Source organism: Danio rerio, chromosome 7 (genome assembly GCF_052040795.2).
Source record: "Danio rerio strain M-AB ecotype USA chromosome 7, GRCz13ab, whole genome shotgun sequence".
NCBI classification, from domain to species: domain Eukaryota; kingdom Metazoa; phylum Chordata; class Actinopteri; order Cypriniformes; family Danionidae; genus Danio; species Danio rerio.
This window is the reverse complement of record NC_141027.1, coordinates 32,409,978-32,434,026: the sequence shown is the minus strand read 5'-3', so window position 1 is coordinate 32,434,026 and position 24,049 is coordinate 32,409,978. Positions and strand designations below refer to the sequence as shown.

Here is a 24,049-nt window from a genome sequence, read left to right as displayed (position 1 = left end):
CTGTGTTTAAACCCCTTATTAAAGTCAATACCAAAATGACAATTGATCAGAATACTACATCTGCTGTGATTAAAAATCTGACTTAATCCAACAAATTCTGTATAAAATGACTCTAAATCTTTATTTATTGCAAAAAAATAAAATAAAAATTAGGACCAATTATATATATATATATATATATATATATATATATATATATATATATATATATATATATATATATATATTTTTTTTTTTATCACCAAGTCTAAGCTAGCAACAAGCTCTGTGTGTGTATGTGTGTGTGTCTGTGTGTGTGCGTGCGTGCGTGTATGTGTATGTGTGTGTTTGGTGTGAGGAGCACAGGGAAATAAAGGGTATTAGTTTGGTGTGGTGACTGTGAGCCTCAGGCACAACTGCATCTTTCAAGTGAAGATGGGGCAAATCTGGGCATGTAAGTGGGCTGACGGAGACCTTGTTGAGCACATTCTGGACCGAGTCCCAAGGATGCATCTTAGAGGGTCTTGGCAAGAACCCACATGGCCTGTTTGTGCAGGTGCATCATAAATATCCTGGGGGCCCAATTGAAGTGCAATGAGCCAGGTGTGCAATAAGGCATATCCTCGTGGGATCGCTGTATTGATGGCAGTGTATAAAGGTGTGGAGCACTGCCTCTCCCAGACTCTCCTATCCGAGCTTCTGGTCATGTTTGGGGCATCTTATAATGCAAAAAGAAGTCAGACAACTTTCCCGGTGGAGTCTTTTAGAAGAAGCACCTGCAGACTTTCTCCTGTTGGGAAACGTGTGGCTGCTTTTATGTCTTTGTGAGTGACATGAGCATGCCTGGCAGGTAAGGGTCCTTATTGTGATTACATTCAATTTCCTCTTCTTTTTTGGCTATCTGCTGCAGATATTGGCTCTCTCTTTGAGACTCTCTGAACTCTCTGATGTGGTCTGGCTCCTTGTGTGAAGCTGTTGAACTTTGTTTCTTAAGTGCTAAGTGGAGCTGTTGACACTTTGCATGCAGCTGGTCTACGTGACTTTTTTCAAATCGAATTTTGACCACATTAAACTCTTTTCTAACCAAGGAGATTCTCTGTCGGTGCCAACATTATGTTACCACAACTGCTTTAAAACTGCAACTAAAAGAACTTGTGTGTGGTGGAGAGCAGTGTTGATTATTTTGCTTAAAATTATACTAGTAGCAATGAAACTTTGTATATACCCTCTCAATTACTGCATGTACTATGTATTTTGTATTGCATTGTATTTAATTCTTTTTTATTACTTTAGATTTTAGAAATTTCAAATTTAGAGTTGTCAAAGTTATTCATTAATATTTTTTTAATTATGTTTAATCTATTCAGCAAACATTTTCATTCTACTTTTTAATTAGTCAGAAAATCATCAAGTGAATAGTTTATCATTGTGAAAATGAATTATATTTAAACGTTCACACCTTTAAGTAATTATTATGTTAGACATTAGTTGGAAAATTATAAAGTATGTATTTCCTAGATTGTTATACTGGAAATATAAAAAAACTCACATCTCAAACCTCACAGCATGAAGGTCGCTGGTTCGAACCTCGGCTGGGTCAGTTGGTATTTCTGTGTGGAGTTTGCATGTTTCCCCTGTGTTCGTGTGGGTTCAGGTGCTCTGGTTTCCCTGACAAGTTTAAAAACATGCACTATAGGTGAACTGGGTAAGCTAAATTGTCCACAGTGTACGTGTGTGAATGGTAGTGTATGGGTGTTTCCCGGTGATGGGTTGCAGCTGGAAGGGCATCTGCTGTATCAACAGCCTACCTGACCATGTCCATCCTTACATGACCACACTTCCAGAAGCCATGTCATAAAGCACGAATCATCTCAGACTGGTTTCTTGAACATAACAATGAGTTCACTGTACTCAAATGGCCTCAATAGTAACCAAATTTCAATCCAATAGAGCGCCTTTGCGATGTGGTGGAACAGGAGATTCGCATTATGTATGTTCAGCAGACAAATCTGCAGCAACTGCGTAATACTATCATGTCAATATAGATTAAAATCTCTGAGGAATATTACCAGTACCTTGTTGAATCTATGCCACAAAGGACTAAAGTTTTAAAACGGTGTTTTAGAATGAAAATGATCTGCATTCACACTAGCATTTCACCTACCGTTTCTGAACAACTCTCTATCTACACCACACCACACCACTAAAAAAGCACACCATGTGACCACACACACACACACACACTGGCATGCACTACAGCATAGATGAGAGCTGTGCTCGTCGGACTGTTCATCAAGGATCTACCGCTGGATCTAATCTCACTGTATGTGTTAAACGTGATTTGTAATTCATCTTGTTGTCTATACTTAAAACCATATATTCCCGATTTTAGTCTTTTGAATTTATTACTTGTTCTCAGGTAACATGTTTTGGCTGAGCGTAAAGATAAGTTAATAATTAATGTAACCCCATACATTCTGTATATTGACTGATTGCTTGCCTTTATTTCCTATAATGTATAAACTTATTGTACATTATACTTTTATAATGGCCATTATTGATTATTAAAACTGATATTCAGCAAAAGAGAGGGTATGTTTCGTATTTTCAATAAAAATGAAAGGAGGCAGCAATGTTATAGGCTCCGTTTTGTTATAAAATGTGCATATAGTGAAGATGATGCTCATATAAATATGTAGCTACACAACACCTCAACATTTCTGCTGTCTATTAAGTTGCTAATATCAAAATGAAAATAGCAGTTCATTAAATCATGTTTTAATTTTTTTGTTAAAAAAAGTGAAACAACGTTGGATGATATAAATGAGGTTATAAAGTAAACTGTTCCCTTTGAAGATTTACCCGACATGTCCTCTGGAGTTTTCCATATATCAAACTTGCAAAGTCTGAACTTAAAAGGAGAGGATGCAGGACTGAACTGTGTGTAGGCTACTTAATACAGAAGGAGGAGCCCCAATCAGAGAGGCGAATGTTTGCAGCCCTGCCTCCATTTTCAGATGTCTCCGTTTTCCCCCATCCACACTGAGACGGAGCAGCAGCATTATAGAATGAAAACAGTCTCTCCAGCGTTTTCAAAACGACCCGTTTTCGGTGCTAGAAAACTGCAGCGTAGTGTGGATGGATGGCATAACCGTAGCAAAACTTTGCGTTTTAAAACTAAAAGCTAATAGTGTAAACGGGGCCTAAGCCAGCTCTGAAGGCAAAATCCCAATAAAAAGACCAGTCAGTATTTCTTCCTAGTGCTTTTTTTTGGCAAGCACAGGGCAAAAACAAACAAAAAAAACAAAAACAAAAAGGAATGCTAAAACTTTTCACTCTGAAATTTTCACTTTATAAAATGTCACTAAACAATGTGTACTTTGAGCATGCTGTGTCGGCATCAAAGAAATGTAACTTGGTATTTGCATATTTAGATGAAATATGAATGAAAATATTAACTTGCAGTGTTTTTTTATTTGAATTTGAATTTATTGAATGAGATAGCCCCTTGAGATGAATCATCTCATTTTCGAGGGGGTCCCTAAAAAGTTCACAAATCAAACAGAGTACAACACATCATAAAGCACATACACTTGACAAGACAAACAAACAAACAAACAATCAAACAAGCAGCACACTCCGCCTGAAACACTTCCCACAATCCCAAGCCTAAAAAAGCAACAACATATAATCAAAAGTACAAACAATTTGATATGCAAATAAATAATAAACATTTAATTTGGAGCCAAATTTAATAACATTCGCAAGTTGTTTCCAGAAGAGAGAATAAATTAGCCCTGAAAAGACGAAGTGATTTAATTGATCTAAAAAAAGAAGGGAGATTGTTCCAGTCGGAAGGGGCTTTGTATCGAAAGGACCTGCGGCCACTTTCTGTAGAAATTCTGGGAACCAAAAAATAATTCTGTTGCACATGACGAAGCGAATATAATGATGTAAATGGAACAAAAAATTGCTTTAAATAAGAAGGGAAATTAAAGTAAACACATTTAAAAAAAAATTATTCGATTTAGCTAAATTAGATTAGCATAAAATACAATGTGATTTTTTGGTAATCAAGATTAGGTAGTGACAACACATTTTTCATTTGTTAGAGAAATCTGTGGACAGCATGAAATCATCTATAATTAAAGGTATTAATATTTTTTTTAATGTTGTTTTTAATTTATATAAGTTGTAATTTATTGAACTATGCTTGACACAATCACACGATAGAAAAGTTTTGAGAGTTAGTTTGAATATATTTAGCAGTTTTATAAGAAGACAAATAAATGTTTAACCATTTACTGCATTTTAAATGATGTCAATACTCATTATATTTATTTATGCAAAACATTCAAAACGCAAAGTCAAGTCATCAACCCATATATTCTTAACATTTCATTATTTAGGCCTCATGTGACACCTCATAATGAATTTATAGTAATATTCATATTTGGCCAGTCTCCATTATTACTTTTTTCTCAAATGGCATGCATAGCACTTGCACTCCCCACCCTGCATTTTAATAAGACTGCGCCTCACAAGAGATTCATTTTAGAGTCCAAAAACCTTTCAAAAAACCACTGTCATATTCTGTCTTGCGTTTGATCCCTCACGTCCACACTACAGGACTTGAAGACATGTGATTTCTGCTCTCTCATTTTTGCTTTCCTTCCCTCTAGGCGCACAGTGTACTGTGTCAGAAACTTAACGCTGGACAGAGAAGACACAGGCTAACAAGACCCTGTGAAGCACCTAATTGGTAGTTCTGTCGTGTAAGTACCTGTATCTGAGTCAACGGCTGTTGAAAGCCACCACTGTCTTCCTCATTTTAACAGGTTCAAGTTGAAAGTGTTCTGATATCACCAATCAAAAGCAGATGTCCTTTATTTTGTCAATCTGATGTTTCATCTCCATTAGATTTCTTTTGACTATATATTACAGTGTCGTAAATTGCTTTGCGAGTGAGTGTTGTGCGTTTGTAATTTCCGCAGATGTCTAACAGACGGAAGCGTGAGATCTTTAGGGCTTAGGCCAAATCCCATTCATTAATGCAGAGACAGCCAAACACCTCTTAAACTCCACAGAGATGGAATAAATCTGGCCTGGCTTCCTTAGTCATATCACAGATGGACACTGACATGTCATCAACATAAAGCAGAGTTTTAAACTGGAATGTCCATAAAGTATGTCACGCATATAGACATGCATACATATATAAGTAGGAATCTATTGCCACAGGAAAGATACAGACAAAAATTCGGGTAACACTTTAGGTTACAATTCACCGTAAGAAACCATTTACTTACTAATTAGCTTTGTAATAGTAATTAGTAAGGTAGAAATTGGGTTTAGGTTTTGGGATGCAGAATAAGATGAACTACTAATGAACAGTTAATATCTTAATAAATATTCAGGTAAACCCAGTAGTTAATAGCATGAATTGTGACCTAAACTAAAGTGTAACAAAAATGATTTCTCATAACTCAGTGAAAAAAGGTAGAATTTGAGATTCAGGAGATAAAAAACAATAACACAAAGTTCATACATCCAAACCAGTTTGTTATATAGTCATACAATTTAATCTATCAATTCATGTTCACGGACACAAATTGTCTCTGCAAATTATGTTCCTCAACATGACCACTGACTAAAGATTTTCAATAGACAAGACATATTTGTCACAATCCCATAAATAGTAAATAACAAAGAAGGATCCAGGATGCAAGGTTTTTAGTTAATAATGGTAATGGTAAACAGTGAAAAACAGTTTAAAACAGGAAAAAGAAAATAAAGGTTCTGCTGTATAGAAGAGCAGATGAAGTCCTGAGAACCACAGAGCATCCTGACAAAACACAGAGCAACAATGACCAATGATAACAAACTGACAATGACACAAAAACCCAGCGCTTAGATATCGGCATGATAATTAGCCACAGATGTTTTGAATCATCAGCACAGCTGATCGGCAATACATTTAAACATGTGACCAAACAACACCAACACTACAGTGCACATTACTGAAACACATTCTCACTTCTGATGGTCAAAATGATTGAATTTACACTACACCATGAGCATGTAAATCAATTCCTAGTCTCATGACCAACTGCGTCATGTTAATGTGCAGAATTTTCTTTTTAGATCAGATATCAACGAGCAGAACCCAGATCATTTTCAGCTATTAAAACCCCACAAATAACTCTGATTGTTTGGCTTCAGAGGGCTCGGAATGCAACATGACTTGTTTGTATGAATTATTATGGTCTAATATAGCAATAAATTCACATGAAGTGAGTGTTTGGTGTAGATGCTGGGTTAGGTGCTTCTAAATATTTCTAAAAGTATGCATATTTATGATGAGTTGGGAGATACCAAAGATAAAGCTAGTTGAGATACAATAGGTGAAAAGTCATGTTGAGAAACACAAAAAAATGGGTTGAAAATAGAGTAGGTTAGTAAGTAAGTCGTGTTAAGGAACACGAAACAAGAGGAAAATTTGTGCTTGTGATAGATTAAATTTCGTAAATATTTAACAAATTGATGTGAGACAGACTTTTTTTCTGCATTGCAATGATAAATACAGTCACTGGAGTTGAATAGAAAAGACCACAGCAGTGCAGCACCTTATGCTGACTTCAGACTGCATGATTTTATTCTCAATTTTGACTCACCGACCGGTTTTGAGAACTCACCAACAAATATCTGAAATCACAGTCAAATCGGTGCTCATTCACGTGAGTAATGATCACACAGTGTGAACTATTGACAGTGGAGAAGTTAAAAGGTCTTCTTTTCAGTCTATTTGAACCCAAGAAATGAAGGAAAAACTAGTGGAAATTTGGCAAGTGCACCCATGTCTGTTTGATGTGTCATTCTGAGCAAAACCACAACCGGGTCAAACGAAAAAAGTTTAAGAAAAAATGCTAATTCCCTTTAAAAGCCAGGTGAGCAGAATAAGTAGATTTTCTACCCCCCAATAGGCTTCTTTCTCATTGTGTAGTAAATAGCAAAAGATATACTATGTGACTTTGTGTTTTTTTCAAGTCACTTCTAATGTGTGTTTGTTGTGAGACGTAGTTTGCGGACCGAGAAAGTCATGCAGTGGGAAACCCCCTGTCGCCGATCCATTTTGTAGTGTTACCATAGGAGTAACAGAACTCTACTCCAGTCATGTAGTGTGAAAACATCCTTGACGTGACTACTTTGAAAATCATGCAGTCTGAACTCGGCATTAGCAGTCATTCACAAAGAATGCGTCCTTCTTCTGTCTGAAAACAAGAGACGCAGTCCTCAGTAACTTTTCCGACATGTTGTCATTGCCATATCAACTTGCCACCCTAAACAGAAATTTGCAACACTAGTCCCATATCCAAGTTTGTAATGGTCACACACATTCTTCAACCATTCTTCAACCATATTTATATAAAAAAATTATGAAAAAAAAGATTCATTTAGTGCGCACGTAAGGAAGTTTGACACAGTTTCCTAATTATAAAAATGTATTTTGTACTTTTGCAGCACAAGACGTACCATACTCCAGTGGTCCGCAACCACCGGGCCGCAGACCGGTACCGGTCCGTGGATCAATTGGTACCAGGCCAAACAAGAAATCATGAATTATTTCAGTTTTATTTTTTATCTAAGTCTAAACGATCTTTTATTTTGAAAAATGTTTTATTTTATATTCAGGATTTGTTGTCCCGCTGCGCAACCCGCCCCATTTTCTACCTGCTGGCCCGTTCCTGCTAACGAGCTGGGGGGAGAACAAAACCGAAAACCACACAGCTATACAGTCCAGACAGCCTATAACAAGCTGTCTGTATAAATACACACACACTCACACATAAGCACCAAGCAAGTGACACACACAAATAGGCATCACACACACACAGCAACAATCAAGCTAAATGCAGCATCACGTTGTCTCATTCACACACATACATACACGAGCACGCTTGCTCGGGAGTCCAAAATGAAACCAGTTACTGACCACTCCCGCGATTCATCCGGAAATTTATTTCCACCCCGCAGAAATCTGGTCACAGACCTCTACTGCAAATTGCCAAGGAATGGATCCGCAACCCATTTGTCAACAACTCAGGTGTATCCACCATGTCTGTGCAAAAAGATCAACTGCTGGAGGCCCTTTAAGGGGCCGTTCGCATATCACTTTTCTAGAGTTCGTGCAAGTTTGTTATTTCCAATGGCGGTGCTCGGCTTGCATGCTCAAGTTGCGTGATGCACTCGCGCCTTCCAGACGCACCTAGTTGAAGGAATGCCTTGAGTCACGTGATAAGAACTGTGCAATAAGCTTCATACTTTGTATGGAATATACACATCTGGTTTGATTAGTTATCTCAGACAAACACAGAACACCCAAACACTGCAGTGCTTTGTCATTTTCTCCATAAATAAAACTTGTATCAGAGTTTCAGCAATGTCTTGCCAGCTTGTCATCCTCTGAGAAAACTGTTGATGGTCACCTAGCAATTGTCAAGCGGTGACCGGTCTGCCGTAACGAACCATGACCATGAACCATAGTGCACCATTACACCCCTAATATATAGTGTTTTTGGAAAAATGTAATTATGTTTGTACCCTGACCACATTACCTTGACAATTTTAAATTAGTGTGTGCCCCCATATATCATCAAAGACGTGTGTGTGTGAAATCATTATACAGTACATACTTCTAATTAAGTATCTTATGCATTTTTCGATAGACGAGACAGGCAGAATGATCATCACATCAATGACCTGAGCCACATCTGCAATGCCATCACGCTCAGGTTCACAGAGTTTCTCTGACCACAAAGCTTAAAGCGTGTACCCAAACTGAAGGTAGCAATAACAGCAGATGCACAATGCAAACGGCTGTGTGTGTGCGTGTGCGTCTATCCAATGAAAGGAAAGCAACATCTTAATCTGAGCCCGACAATTTATCACTTAGAGGTGTGAAGCTTTAAGAGCCGAGCAGCAGGTTAGTCAGGGACCCTGGAATGTTATTTTCATGGCCACAGCTGATTCTAGAATAGAGTCTGTACGTCATTCACACCCACCATGCTGCACTCGTATAAGGCTATTGAGTTATGACTCACCTTCCAAATGCTTTATTTCATTCTCTCCCTCTCTCTCTCTCTATCACGCTCGCTCTCCGCTTCATTCACAACACACACTGTGGCGGTGCATTGAAAATGCAGAGGGAGAAAGGAGAGAGAGAATAGAAAGATCAGATCTATACATCATGTTCCTCCACATGCATTGCAAACCAGAATGAGAGTTTGGGGCTTTGGGAAATGTGGTTTGCAGATCTGATTGAAAGGACACACAAAAGCAAACAGAACATGAATCAGATCTGTGGCTTTCGATGTCAGGGATCAGCAAAACGCATGAATATTGTTGAAACTGTAACCTTTAATAACAATGGTGAGACCGTAATTTTTGGTTCATTCTGTTTTCTCAGTGTGAAAAAAGCAACATGACAAAGGATCTCGATTACTGCCTCATCACATATTCCTTGTGCGCCGCATTTGAAGCTTGTGGTGTCACTTCCAGCAGAGCCACTTAATGCTCCCAGGATTCATTGGAGCTCACAATCTCCACAGCTTTTCTGTGTGTTAGTGTTATAATAAAAAAAAGCTGTTTCGCTTTTCTTTTATTAATGAAATTGATAGTTTTTACATGATGTTACACCATTAGGGGAACGCCCACCCCTGGCGGCCAAAACATTAATATCTTCCATTGATCACCAAGTCACGAGCTGAGCAATTTCTAGCTAAATCGATTTAAAAAATTTAGCAAAAAAGCCGGATAATTGTTGCGCTTTTACATATCGTTACTAGCCTACGAGAAGACATGCCTGGGTTGTACTTCTACATAATTCCTTCATTAAAAGAATGGCTAGAAAGGAGAAATTTATAGACTTGTACCAAATGGTAGCATCATTGGCCTATAACAATTTGTGGTAACTATTATCATTTATACTTCATTAATTTTCCTTCGGCTTAGTCTCTTTATTTAACTGGAGTCGCCACAGCGCAATGAACAGTCAACTTATCCAACAATATGTTTTACACAGCGGATGCCTGAGAAACACCCATACACACTCATTCACACACATACACTATGGCCAATTTAGTTTAGTCAATTTACTTAAGGAACCGGTGCACCCTGAGGAAACCCACGCCTACACTGGGAGAACATGAACTCGTGACTAAAAACTATCGGTTGCAGCAAAGGTCGCGTTAACTGAATATTTTCCGTCAACTCCAGAAATCCCTCTCCCCAGACACTTCCTCCATCTCCTCCGGGGGGATCCCGAGACGTTCCCAAACCAGCTGAGAGACAAGGTCCCTCCAGCGTGTCTTGGGTCTTCTCTAAGGCCTCTGAGAAAACTCCTCCCAGTGGGACATGCCTGGAACACCTTCCTAGGTAGGCTTCCAGGAGGCCCGAGCCACCTCAGCTGACTTCTCTCGATGTGGAAAAGCAGCGGTTCTACTTCGAGCTCCTCATGGGTGACAGAGCTCCTTACCCTATCTATAAGGGTGCGCCCTGTCACCCTGCAAAGGAAACACATTTGTCCCCGAGATCTTGTCCTTTCATTCATGACTCAAAGCTCATGACAATAGGTGAGAGTAGATTGACCGGTAAATCGAGAGCTTTGCCTTTTGGCTCAGCTCCTTCTTTACTACAACAGACTGGTACATTGACCACATTATTGCTGCCGCTGCTCCTATTCACTTGTCAATCTCACGTTCCTTTCTCCCCTCACACATGAACAAAACCCCAAGAGACTTGAACTCCTCCACCTGGAGTAAGGACTTTCCTACAACCTAGAGATGGCAAACCACCTTTTCCAGTGGAGCACCATTGCCTCGGACTTCAAAGTGCTGATTCTCATCCCAGCGGCGTCACACTCGGCAGCAAATCACCCCAGTGCATGCTGAGGGTCCATGCTCGATGATTACAACAGAACAACATTGTCTGTTAATAACAGCAAAGAAATCCTGTGGTGCCCGAACCAGACGCCTTCTAGCCCAAGGCTGTGTTTTGAAATTATGTCTATAAAAACTATCAACAGAATTGGTGACAAAGAGCAGCCCTGCCAGAGCCCAACATGCACTGGAAACTAGTCTGACTTATTGCCAGGATTGGGAACTAATTTCCCACTGTGTTCATACAGGGACGAGACTGCTCTTAAGGGCGAACTCACACTATGTACAGTTGCCTCGAACCCGCCCAAAGCACATTTGTCCCCCCTCCTGTCTCCTCCGACAGGCCTGCACTCACATTACATTCGGTCCTGGACACGCTTACGTCAACAATGATGCGTTGTTCAGTAGAGAAGCGCTCTCGCTCAGCACAGTGGAGATTTCTCTAGTTAAATTGTTTTAGTCATTTGGGATGCGGTGACACACAGTCAAACATTCTGCTGAACAGATCAGCCACTTTTGAAGCTCATAAACAGTCATAAAGTCCTGCTGCAGCAGTTAGGAGGTTTGCTGAAGGCGCAGCTGTGGTGCAGTGAGGAGTTTGCGTCTTTAATAAACTACGACAGTTTGTGTTCATTGAACGGTAAGAATGATAAATAAATCCATATGAAACAGTTCCTTAAAACTCACATCTTGCTTTTAGTTTCGGGCTTAGGCGCGTTTTGCACTCACACACAAACATACCGTGCTAAAGCCCAAGTGAACCACGTTCAGGCACACCTCTTCCAACCGGGCCAGGGCCGGCCAAGTGAACCGCGTCTGAGCCTGATTCAGCGCACTCACACTTCTCAAATGATCCGGCTAACGGGCCTGGGAACAGTTCGGACAGCATAGTGTGAGTACGCCCTAAAAGAACGCCTCTGACCCCATATTCCTAGAGCACCCTCCATAGAGTGCCACAAGGGATCTAATGAAGCACAGACTTTCACCCATTTACAGATAAACTTTTTTCAGATAATAATATTTAGTAGTTTACTATTTGGTCATTTACTATTTTGAACATTTGGTCATACTTTTACAAATTTCATAATATCAATATTTCAGTTTTACTTGCTTCTGTTTTAGTCCGTCAATATTTTATTATTTTAGTCGGCCAAGGCAACATTTCTTATTTTTATTTACATTTTATTAAATATAACCTTTTTTCATTTAATATTTACATTTTTGGACTTTAATAATATATTTTTTATTTATTTTATTTATTTATTTAGCATTTTTAGTTTTAGTCTAACACTATTAGAAAAAAGATTAAAAGATAAATCTACCTGCATTTGCATGTTTAATTCCTACAACAGAGTGTTAAAAATGTCTGCAGAGTGAAATGACTCACTATCAAGGGACTTCAGTGGACAAAAGTGTACATAAATATCATTTGACATTCAATAATATTTTATCCTGAGCACTGGCCAAGGCTCAGCTCCTGTTGCTGGAGTCATTTTCAAACATGTTCAGCAACCGTTCTTGTCGTCTACTGTTTAAAAATCTTTTGAAAAGCATAGCATCCGCAGTGTCAAAAATCTACTGAGAATAAGGGAATGAGCACAATGTGTGTTTGTTTCAATCGTGTGTGTGTGTGTGTGTGTGTGTGTGTGTGTAGGTGTGCGGGGACTTGCTGACACTCTCATTTCTGCAGTGAGACCCAGCCAAAGCGCCAGCAACACTGACGTGCTTCTGAAATCTTATTTTCATTTAGTGTGCTAGTAAAGGGCTGGAGAGTTATGAGATATTATGAATTTGTTATGATTACGCACCTTTGTGTGGGCTCCAAATGACGTTGGCAAGACTATTGACTATGAATTGAACATTTCACAGTCATTTCGAAGCAATGAACTCTCCAGTGAGTGTCTCTCTGTAAACTTTATTCCGGCATTTTTTTTCTCACAGCAACAACGTCATATTGATTTGAACATCATGTTCCCATGTATTTGTATTCAATTTCTCTTTTTTGTAGTTACCTAGTTTTTTTCTGAATTATGTCTGAGCCTTGTCATATTTCATTCAATAAAAAAAACACCCCTGAGGACAGCCAATATTAATGAAGGTGTATGTGCATTATTTTATGAAAGGAAATTTGAAAAACAAGAGCATGAATGAGAGTAAACATTCTGTAGATATTGCAGCAATTTAAAAAAAGTGAAATAGATTAAAAACAAATAGCATGTTAAGGTATATATACAATAAGATATACTGTATGATTGTTGTGCTGTGAATGAATGCCCAGAGAGAAATGGAAAAATAATGCAAGTAAACAGAATATAGTGGTGTTTTTACAATTTATATTTCAAATTCATTCATTCATTTTTCAGCTTAGTCCCTTTATTAATCGGGGGTCACCACAGCGGAATGAACTGCAAACTTATCCAGCATATGTTTTATGCAGTGGATGCCCTTCCAGCTGCAACCCAGTACTGGGAAACACCCATACACTTTTATTCACACACATGGACTATGAATACTGGAGCACCCGGAGGAAAACCTACGCGAACACAGGGAGAACATGCAAACGCCACACAGAAATACCAACTGACCTAGCCGAGGCTCAAACCAGCACTACCCACTGCATCCCCGATTAATTCTATGATTTATAATGCAGATTTATTATATTAAATTAACTTATAAATATAATTTAATTTTAGCTATTACACATTTCATTTTAATTATATTTTCATTTAATATTTACATATTTTGTTTCAGCTGTATGTGAAGTTTTATTTCTTTTTCCTATAAATAGTAGTAGTATAAATACAACATAACTTTAAGATCCGATGAATATGAAGTAAAAAACAAATTAATTAATTAATTAAAAGGAATTGTTAGTGTTAGATTTTTTTTAGATCGCTATGTTTTCAGATAATTTTTTTAAACAACATGGAACATAAAGTGTTTATGTTAAACGACCAGGGCAATTTCTTTAGATGAAACAGAAAATAGAATACAGAGTGTTGGTAAGAGAAGTGCAAGTGTTGATGAAAAGAATGAATCTTTAAATTGTTTCTAAAAAATTATTAAGGACACGGCTGACAAATCAAAATCAAAAGTACTCTGAACAGTCTCAGGTGGTCTAACAAATTACCAGCCTGATCTCACGAAGAAATTTTACTGTTTTACATTTTGTCAGTTTAGTGGCTAATTCATATGAATTCATAACTCCAAATTCAGTAGTACAAAATTATATGATTTTTAAAAGGAGGTGTGACACTAAAGCCCCAGCCCCAACCGTCACTGGGAGATGAGCAAATCCTTCTAAAACACACAAATTAAATCATACAAATTAATATGAATTAGCCACTAAATTAAAAACAATTTTTTTTTTAAAACCACTTTTTTTTTTTTTTTTTACATATTAGGTAAGCTAAATTGTCCATAGTGTATGTGTGTGAATGAGTGTATGGATGTTTCCCAGAGATGGGATTGCAGCTGGAAGGGCATCCGCTGCGTAAAACATGTACTGGATAAGTTAGCAGTTCATTCCGCTGTGGCGATCCAAGATTAACAAAGGGACTAAGCCAAAAAGAAAATGAATGAATGAATAATTTGCGTTTGAATGATTGAATGCTTTGGTGAAATTATATGGAATTGTAATGTAGTCAAGATCTGCCTGTAACTATTTTAGCTGTGTGGTTCTGTGAAATTAACTCCACACCTTAAAATGTTCACCAGCCAATCAAGCATTCAAATGCCCCAAAGTATCTAAAATTATATTAAATGTAATATAAATAAGCTGTACATATTCTGAAAATGTAGAGTTGACCTCACTATTGACCTTTTAGCACATTTTTTATTGACGTTTTTTTTTATCACTTTGTAACTTCTGATTTACTTGCCAATGGGAGAAATGACTTTAATGAATCATAGAAAAATGAAAAATTAGAAGATATCAAGCCGCATATATGCAGTTTGAGAATCAGTGAATGAGACTAAAAAGGTCAATGCTTGTAATAACAACAATTATCAAACTTTTGCATTCCAGTTATCATTCTTCATGATAGGCTTTTAGAGCAGTTAAATGTCCCTTTTGTCTCTGTTTCTCATCTACGTCTCACTGTGTCTGTGCAGGTTTGGTGACTCATCTATTGACAGGGAACAGGAGGAGGAGACTGTTTTCAGATCTCCACATCCAGATCTACAAATCATGATCCAGAGACTAATTCACTAAAAACAAGAAGTTTGCACTGGCATTGTCCACACTGCCAAAAAAGCTTTTACTAACTAGAATTTTTGTCTTGTATTAGTCCAAATATCTAAAATTTATTAAATCAAGAAGCATTTTCTAAACAAGCAAAAAATATTGTGTATTTTACAAGCAAAATAATCCTCATCATAATTTCTAAAGTGATTATTTTGCTTGTTTTCAGGAAATACACCTAATTTTGAGATTATTTTGAAAAACAAGACAATTGCTCTCATTCACAAACATCTCATCTCATTTTCGCCCACTTTTCCGGGGCCAGGTCACAGGGGCAGCAGTCTTTGGGGAGAGGGAAGTCTGGGTTTCTCTCCTGACACCTCCTCCAGCTCCTCTGGGGGGATTCCGAGGCAATCCCAGACCAACCGAGAGACATAGTCACTCCACTGTGTCCTGGGATTTCCTGAGACTTCCTGCCGTTGGGACATGCCTGGAACACTTTCCTAGGTAGGCATCCAAGAGGCATCCAAAACAGATGCCCAAGCCACCTCAGACTTCTCTCAATGTGGAGGAGCAGCGGCTCTACTTCCAGGTGTCACTCCCAGGAGTTCCTCCCAGGTGACAGAGCTTCTCACCCTATCAATAAGGGTGCGCCCTGCCACCCTGCAAAGGAAACCCATTTCAGCCGCTTGTATTCGAGACCTTGTCCTTTCGATCATGACCAAAAGCTCATGACCATAGGTGAGAGTAGAAACGTAGATTGACCAATAAATCAAGAGCTTTGCCTTTCGGCTTCTTCTTTACCACAACGGACCAGTACATCGATCGCATTACTGATGCCACTGCACCAATCCACCTGTCAATCTCTCGTTCCATTCTTCCCTCACTTGTGAACAAAACTCCAAGATACTTGAACTCCACCACCTGGGGTAAAGACTTTCCCCCAACCTATAGATGGCAAACCACTTGTTTCCGGTGGAGCATCATGGCCTTGAATTTGGAGGTGCATACCTTCGCCCAGTATGGCGCAGCTGGGGCCCACCCTAGAGCCAGGCCTGGGGTTGGGGCTCATATGCGAGCACCTGGCGGCCAGGTTTTAACCCAGGCTTAGCGTGAAGGAGCAAAAGTGACCATCCTCCTGCAGGTCCACCACCCACAGGGGGAACCGTAAGGTGTGATTCATTGTGGAACGGGTGGTGGTCGAAGGATAGGATCATGACAACCTGATCGTCAGGCACAGAATCTAGCTCATTCAAGAACAAGTGCCCTGAAACCGTTGTGTGACTGCAGGGCTTGATGGGATATGTAGTTCAAGTGAATGATAGAAAGTGCTCTACAGTGACACATGAGGGCTACATTACTGGTGATCACAGCACTCTTGCAGTTGGAAAAAGTCAACTTTGTGCAGAAAAGATACCTGAGCATCAAGACCGTTGATAAAGTGTGGTTGCCTAGCATCATAAAAGTGCAAAATATTTACATTTTTTTAGGACAAATGCCACTTATATGCAGCTGGTGCGGTGCAAATGACTAACCTTGTGCATGCGGACACTAATTAAGAACAGAGCCCACTCCAAATTCAGTAACAGAAGAATGAGTTTATAAACAAACTTATGTGCATTCTGTATGCACGTTGTTGTGTTCTTAATTAGGCCTCATTCACATTAGCAGCAACTTTGTAACTGTCTGACGCTCTGAGTGGCGACCTGCTGCAAACGCAGGTCTGTGTAGGTCTATACAGCACAGAGAATACAACCGATTCTTTTATTACATCACTAACAATAAGCTCAAGAATTGTTTTTATGTGCATAAAGTTGAAGGATTCTCAACTTTGTCGCGTCGCTCGACACACCCACCTGGTCACCAATGGTCACCAATGGTCACCATAGCTCAGACGGAAGTCACCGGAAGTCACCCACTCTTCATTGAAATTTAGCTTATTGCTTTGCGGCTGTGAGTTGCTCATAGTGTGATTGAGGCTTTAGACGGAAAAGATTTCACGAGAAGTTCTAATGTGCGAAAAATGATCACAGTTATTAGAGATTGAGACCCAGTATTTCCGAGACAGTCCTCACCGCAGCTTACTGCTTGATGACATACTGGACTAGGTTGATCACCTACACCTCTCCCAACCCTAAACCCAACTGTCACAGTAGTATGGGTGTTACCTTAGTGTGTGGTACAAGGTCCTCTATATATTAGACCTGGTCCAGTACAGCATCATGATACAGACTGCAGCGAGGACATCTTGGAATTTCTTGCAAGAAAATATATATTGTTTTAAGAATTTGTAGATATTTGGACTAGAAACAAGCCTAAAACTTGAAGAAAGAAAAGCAGAAAAGCAAATTGATTGAGGGGTCATGGTATGGGATATTACATGACATTTGAATAGAGGTAGAGATATAGATAAGCATTTTTTTTCTGAAAAGATCTTTAAAGATTTTTCAAGTAATGTTCAAGTTGCAAATAAGGGTATGTCATTAGCTGGTTAACAGTATCTGTTAATATTGAGAACAAAGAAAGAAATCTAGACAAAATATCATTGACCTTATTCTTCGCATATGTGTGGGCTCAGCTATTGTAATCTTATTGGCTGATATTGTCTTATTATATAAATCTGCTTTGTCTGTATAGTCATGAACACACTTGTTTGTAGAGCAAGTTGTTTGAGCAAGTAGTTTATTATTTCCAGACATTTTTTCCCAAAGGCAACTGAATCGGAAGTTCTAAAACAATAGCATAAATGTCCGGACTTTAGCATTGAAGAATAAGGTCAAAACAGGCATATTTTTGTTGTTGTTTTATTCTTTTATTCTTTTTGCTTATTTGCAAGTTGTATGCTTTATTGTCATAGTGGATAGTGCCCCTTTAAGATTGTTGTTAAATTCGTTTTTGTTTTTTTGTCATTAAATCCTACTTTATATACCCCTAACAATAAAAATATGACACATTGCAAGGAAACATTTTTAAAAATACTTTTGTATCTTTTTAAAAGCTTACTGCTTGTCACTATTCACTTCCTTTATGTGGCTGAACACAAACAGTACTTTTTACAGCTCTTGTAGTATGAATAAATAATATACTGCATTGAGACGACACCAGCATATGATGACTTGATATTCATACTAGGGTGATTTGTTTCAATAAAGCATAGGTGCAAAATACAAATAATCAGGTTACCAAAAACAAACAAAACACAGCATATGTCAAGTCACACAACTTCTTGAACCTTATAAATATTCTCTGATTAGGCCACATTGCACACATATTCTGATTGATGCAAAAAGTCTATAAAATTGCACAATATTGATCTAGAATGCTACGAGTTGTTAACAACAGACAACCAATAATAAACTGCGTCGGTGCTTACCTTATTAAATATTCATGGTCTATGCAGCCGCAGAAACATTTCATGCTGTCTCGTATCCATGCCTAAAGGAAACAATCCACAGTTCAGTATTGGCAAACGTGTTAACTGGGCTTATGAAAAGACTATTCGTTTTGCTGGATCATTCAGAAAACCTTAGAGAGTGGATTTACATGTCCACCATTTCACAGATTTACTAGCATGTCTTGCATGTTTCTGGTTTATTGCTATGATGGCATGATGTTTGTGAGCTGTTAAACTGTCAACTTTATAAACCTTATAAAAAGAATGTTGTTGTGTGAAATCTAATTAGATCTATAATTTACACAGAATTGATTTTAAAGGGGACCTATTATGTCCCTTTTAACAAGATGTAAAACAAGTCTCAGAATGTGTATGTGATGTTTCAGCTCAAAATATCATATGATGATTTTTTTTTATAACTTTTTAAAACTGAAACTTTGATCCAAAATGTGCTGTCTTGGTGACTGTTGCTTTAAATTAAAATGAGATTGTGTTTATTTTAAAAGCGGACAGAGCTACAAATGCCTGTGCATCAGAATAGTGAGAGATTCAAATTAGAAAAAAATATAAATATCAGTCTATAGGCAGTCAATGGAATAAGGCAGTCAATGGAAGCTACAATGTTAATTTTTCCCTAAATCTCAACTTTTATAATGTTTCTTATGTCTTTCTTATGTTTATAATGCTGACATTATCTTCAGCAGGTATGACATGAAAACTCTAATGGTAGACGCCTGCTTCTCACTCTGGACTGTCAATGTGTTTTCAAATGAAGGATATTGGATGACATAGAAGCACCAATTTGGGTTCCACAAAGAAGCTGATGCTAAACAGTTTAATAATAATAATAATAATAATAATAATAATAATAATAATAATAATAATAATAATAATAATTTTCTTAGTTGGAAGAAATAATCCAATAATCTTATAAACCCCCTTTTCCACTCTAAAAAATATTTTGTGGAATGTTACAATTTCTTCAATAAACCTTTAATGCAAATGAAGCCTTTTTAATAGTTTTTAATACATTTTTAGATAATTTGTTGAATATTTTAAGTGTGAAAAACAAAAAAAATGTTGTTCCTTTACATTTTGCAGTTCATGTACATTTTACAGGTGTGCAGTTATTTTCAGATAAATGCATGCGAGTCGTGAATTAATTTAGCTAAACCTCTTCAAGGAGGTCTCAGTTTTTTGGTCCCCTTTTGGTGCACATCTGAGTGTGATTGCTACATTTACACCTGCCCAAACAAACCGCACCAAAAAGGAAAACAAACTTGTGCGATTCAACCAAACTAAATAAGGCATGTGAATAAGTGTGTATCGATGTTTTTTAAAACTGGGTTGCAGCCGCAAGCAATATTATCTGAATGCAGCCTTTATGATGCAAGTTGAGATTGCATCACTCAGCGATGCAATGTCAGACACAATGCACTCAATGGAGTGAGTGACGTCACTGTGACGGTTAGGGTTAGGGGTGGGGTTAGGTGAGCGCATTAAAAAGCATTGGATGCAACTCAGATTGCACTGCACCAGGTCTGCATCCAGGGCCTCTCACTGCAAAAGCATCTGCTATGTAAAACATATGTTGGATACGTTGTCTGTTCATTCTGCTGTGGTGACCCATGATAAATAAACGCACTAAGCAAAGGAAAATGAATGAATGAATGAATGAATGATATGAGTCTCCACAGATGTATCCAATCTAGACTTAACCCAAGGCAGGGAGTCCTGACGACTGGAATTGGGAACTACTGCCCTAAGGAACTACTGTGAACCTTAAGAGGTACAATCATCAATAATATCTGGATGCAGCCATTATGATGCAAGCTGAGATTGCATATCTCAAAGATGCAATGTCAGACACAATCCACCCAATTAAGCTAGTGACGTCACTGTGAGGGGTAGGGTTAGGTGAGCCCATTCAAAAGCATTGCACGCAGCTCAGATTGCATCTGCAGCCAGACCCCTTTCACAATTATAGGTTGCAAATAAATTGTATCTCTGTTTTAATAATAAAATACCATTTGACAGCATGCCTCCAAAGTCAATGCCTGATAGGTCAGTAAGGCAACAAGTCAACTGCCTAATCTTTCAGACAGCCATGTGCTCAAACATGCCTATAGACAGGTAAACAGGTAACACAGATTGTTTCTTTTCACTAAAACAGAAGTTTCCACTGCCTCATAAATGAAGGGCCAAAATGCAGGAAAAGTGTTCTGCTGTTATTCTATAATGGTGTCTACTTAATCAAAAAATGCCATTTACCAGCTTTCACGTCAGTTGTGTCTGCTTTCTGTATTTCAGGCAGACTCTCATTCTCTCCTCATCCACCCCTCCTCCATCTGCATCACATCCAGCCCCTGAAGGACACATACGCATGAGGGGAAGCAAACGACATGCATATGAAGTCAAGCAAACCGTTCACACAATATTGGCACGTAGCTATGTGTACGATACGAGATGTTTGCACGTGTTTGGCGGAGCCCTACGTGTTCATTAAAAGTCTGCGGCTGATCCCACTTTGTCTTTGTCTTTTCTCTGTCTGTCTCTCCAGCTGCATTTCTCGTTCTGTCCTTCTTTTCCTACACCTGTGGCCTGTGCGTCATCCTACTAATTCCAGTTTCAAGGTCAGCGCTGTGCAGCTCTGAGCTGATCCCATTGGCTCTGTGAGTCCACACTGTGACGCCACACCACATCCAGATTCATTAAAACAGCACATCCATCTGTACTTTCTCCACTCGCAAACAACACACTGCCAGCCTTTACCTTGCACTCTCCCAACCAGTGACTTGACACCTAATTCTGCATCCAGACCTCATGCTACGTGAGCCTAATTTCAACGTGTCTTAGCGTCTTTTATTATTTATACTTGTTTCTTATATATTCATCCTTCGCCATGTTGCATACGTTTAGAGCATGCCTACTTTTCTCTCTCTCTCTCTCTCTCTTGCTCCTATTTGTCATGTCTGCTGTTCAATAAGCCTTATTAATTATTAATCTAACGGTTCGCCACACGGGAGACCATTACCAAATTAACCGTACCTTAGCAATATGTCGCCTGCTGCCCTATTACTGCAAAGAGATGGAGAGAGACAGATGAAATAACACAAGGTAAACAGAATCTTGTTTACAAAAGGGTAAATATATTATTGTTTTTTATAAACTGATATTCATACATATAGTGTGTGAATGAACAAATTATTTTGGACCCAAACATGTACATTGACCAGCTGTAGATTCTCTATAACATTATCTATAAAGTTATGCCAGTATTAAAAAGCCTATGAAAATATATTTAGCTTGTCTTCATAGTGAAAACATTCAATTTTGTTTTTGATAGACAACGTTTAGCAGGCATGAATCACTGATCACTTTTTCATCTGAAAGCGAGCATTGATTAAATATTTGTTTCAATAATAGCCAAAGCTATATTGGCATTGTACTGATGTTGCTATGTTAGAAAAAAGATGTGCTGGTTTTGTAGTTGGAAACTTTGTATGCTATTATCCATTAACTTATACACTCACCGGCCACTTTATTAGGTACACCTTACTAGTACCGGGTTGGACCCCCTTTGCCTTCAGAACTGCCTTAATCCTTCGTGGCATAGATTCAACAAGGTACTGGAAATATTCATCAGAGATTTTGGTCCATATTGACATGATAGCATCCCACAGTTGCTGCAGATTTGTCAGCTGCACATCCATGATGCTAATCTCCCGTTCCACCACATCCCAAAGGTGCTCTATTGGATTGAAATCTGGTGACCGTGAAGGCCATTTGAGTACAGTAAAGTCATTGTCATGTTCAAGAAACCAGTATGAGATGAGTCGCTTTATGACATGGTGTGTTATCCTGCTATCAGAAGATGGCTATACTGTGGTGACATATGGGGATAGACATAGTCAGCAGCAATACTCAGGTAGGTTGTAGCAATGCGCAATTGGTTCTAACGGGCCCAAAGTGTGCCAAGTAAATATACACACACCAATACACCACCACCACCAGCCTGAACCATTAATACAAGGCACCAGTCTGGCCATTCTCCTCAGACCTTTTGCATCAATAAGACATTTGCTCCCATAGAACAGCCACTCATTTCTTTTTTTTCAGACCATTTTCTGTAAACCCTAGAGATGGTTGTGCGTGAAAATCCCAGTAGATCAGCAGTTTCTGAAATACTTGAATGTAACCATGCCACATTTAAAGTCACTTAAATCACCTTTTTACCCCATTCTGATGCCCAGTTTTAACTGCAGAAGATCGTCTTGACCAAGTCTACATGCCTAAATGCATTAAATTGCTGCCATGTGATTGGCTGACTAAACATTTGCGTTAATGACCAGTTGGTCAGGAATACCTAATAAAGTGGCCAGTGACTGTAAATCCCAAGAAGTAAATTTTCAAAACATTCACCTATTGTTATTATTATTATTGCTACTACTACTCTTATTATATCTATTTATTGTATACATTCTGTGTTTCATGAACTATTTATGTCTCTTGGTGCAGTCGTCTGCTGGAGATTATCCACTTTTTTTTTTCAGGGTTCTGCAGTCATTTGTCAGTCTTGCCACCCGATGCTTGTGACGTCTCTGAAGATAAAAGTTGCATCAGTTTTTGCGTATTTTTGGCATTGTGAAGCTGAACAACCAGTCCTCCATCTTCTGTGATTCAGGCGATGCAGCTTTCACTTGAAGGTCTTGAAAATTCAGTGTCTCGCAGTTGCTGTGATACCACCGTCTTGAAAGTTTGACAAAATGTCGGTGGTAAAACAGTCAATAACTCATCAGTCATAAGACTTGGATATGAGTATAGGGACACAAAAATGCAACAAAATCATTTTATGTATCCTGCAGAGTCTAAATGTGCCTCTTCTGCTCAAAAAAGTGTTTAGGTTACATGTAACATATGTGTGTACGGCTCCCACAGTAACACTTGTCGAGTCAAACTGCAGCCGGCTTCAATTAGTGGTCAATATAACACCGTCACGCTCAACCAGTGCTGACATGACCTGTATAAGTCAACATCCTTAAAGCATCTTTTTTATGTACCAGCTGTAGAATCAATTTTATGCTACAGAGATAAGGCTTCAGGGTTATTAGCTTCCATAAAGGTTAACTGGGGAAGCTGACCTGATAAAGCACAAGTGTAAGTGTTTGGCTGCTCAATCTTACAGATTACTAACAAAAAATAAATAAATAACAATTCTCTGTCTTTGGCTATCTGTCTTCATAAAGCAGAATATTGATAATAAGTAAAAACAGAATAAGTAAGTTAAGATTGCATTCGTTTTTTTACCTTCAATTGACTTTTCCATTGCATTTCTTCCTGGTTTTATTGCTGTGGAATGCTTTTTAAAACTTCTGACTTACTGTTGCACTTATTGCATATCCATAGTGCTGATGCACCCGTTTTGTTGGATTCATGAATAAAGCAACATCTACATTTTACCTTTTTATTTCCTCTCTGGAAAAGTAATCTCTTTACTTTGTCAGATATTTCTATCTTCGTATACAGCACTGGCTAATTAAAACCCTCTTGAAAGTT

At 38.4% G+C, this 24,049-nt stretch overlaps 1 protein-coding gene and 1 long non-coding RNA gene across 4 annotated transcripts in view; one reads left to right on the top strand and one right to left on the bottom strand.

Annotated features, from left to right (window-relative positions):
* Nucleotides 1-592: 592 nt before the first annotated feature.
* On the top strand, nucleotides 593-24,049 carry LOC103911388 (uncharacterized). 2 transcript variants are annotated; one of them, XR_015495795.1, is made up of 4 exons: nucleotides 621-829; nucleotides 4,662-4,754; nucleotides 20,804-21,610; nucleotides 23,047-24,049. It is a non-coding gene; the product is annotated as an uncharacterized LOC103911388 (long non-coding RNA). The 2 variants fall into 2 exon arrangements; XR_015495794.1 differs by lacking the exons at nucleotides 20,804-21,610; nucleotides 23,047-24,049 and adding an exon at nucleotides 15,030-18,063 and having other exon boundaries at nucleotides 593-829.
* The window catches only part of mettl15 (methyltransferase 15, mitochondrial 12S rRNA N4-cytidine), a 305,277-nt gene continuing 299,117 nt past the window's right edge, over nucleotides 17,890-24,049 (bottom strand). Inside the window, exons 7-8 of one of the 2 annotated variants that reach the window (XR_015494813.1) lie at nucleotides 20,765-20,859; nucleotides 17,890-18,534 (exon numbers count right to left, since the gene is read on the bottom strand). The gene's annotated coding sequence lies outside the window, so the exon portion shown is untranslated. The remainder of the gene's footprint in view (nucleotides 18,535-20,764; nucleotides 20,860-24,049) is intronic. The other variant, XM_087259617.1, reaches the window with a different exon arrangement.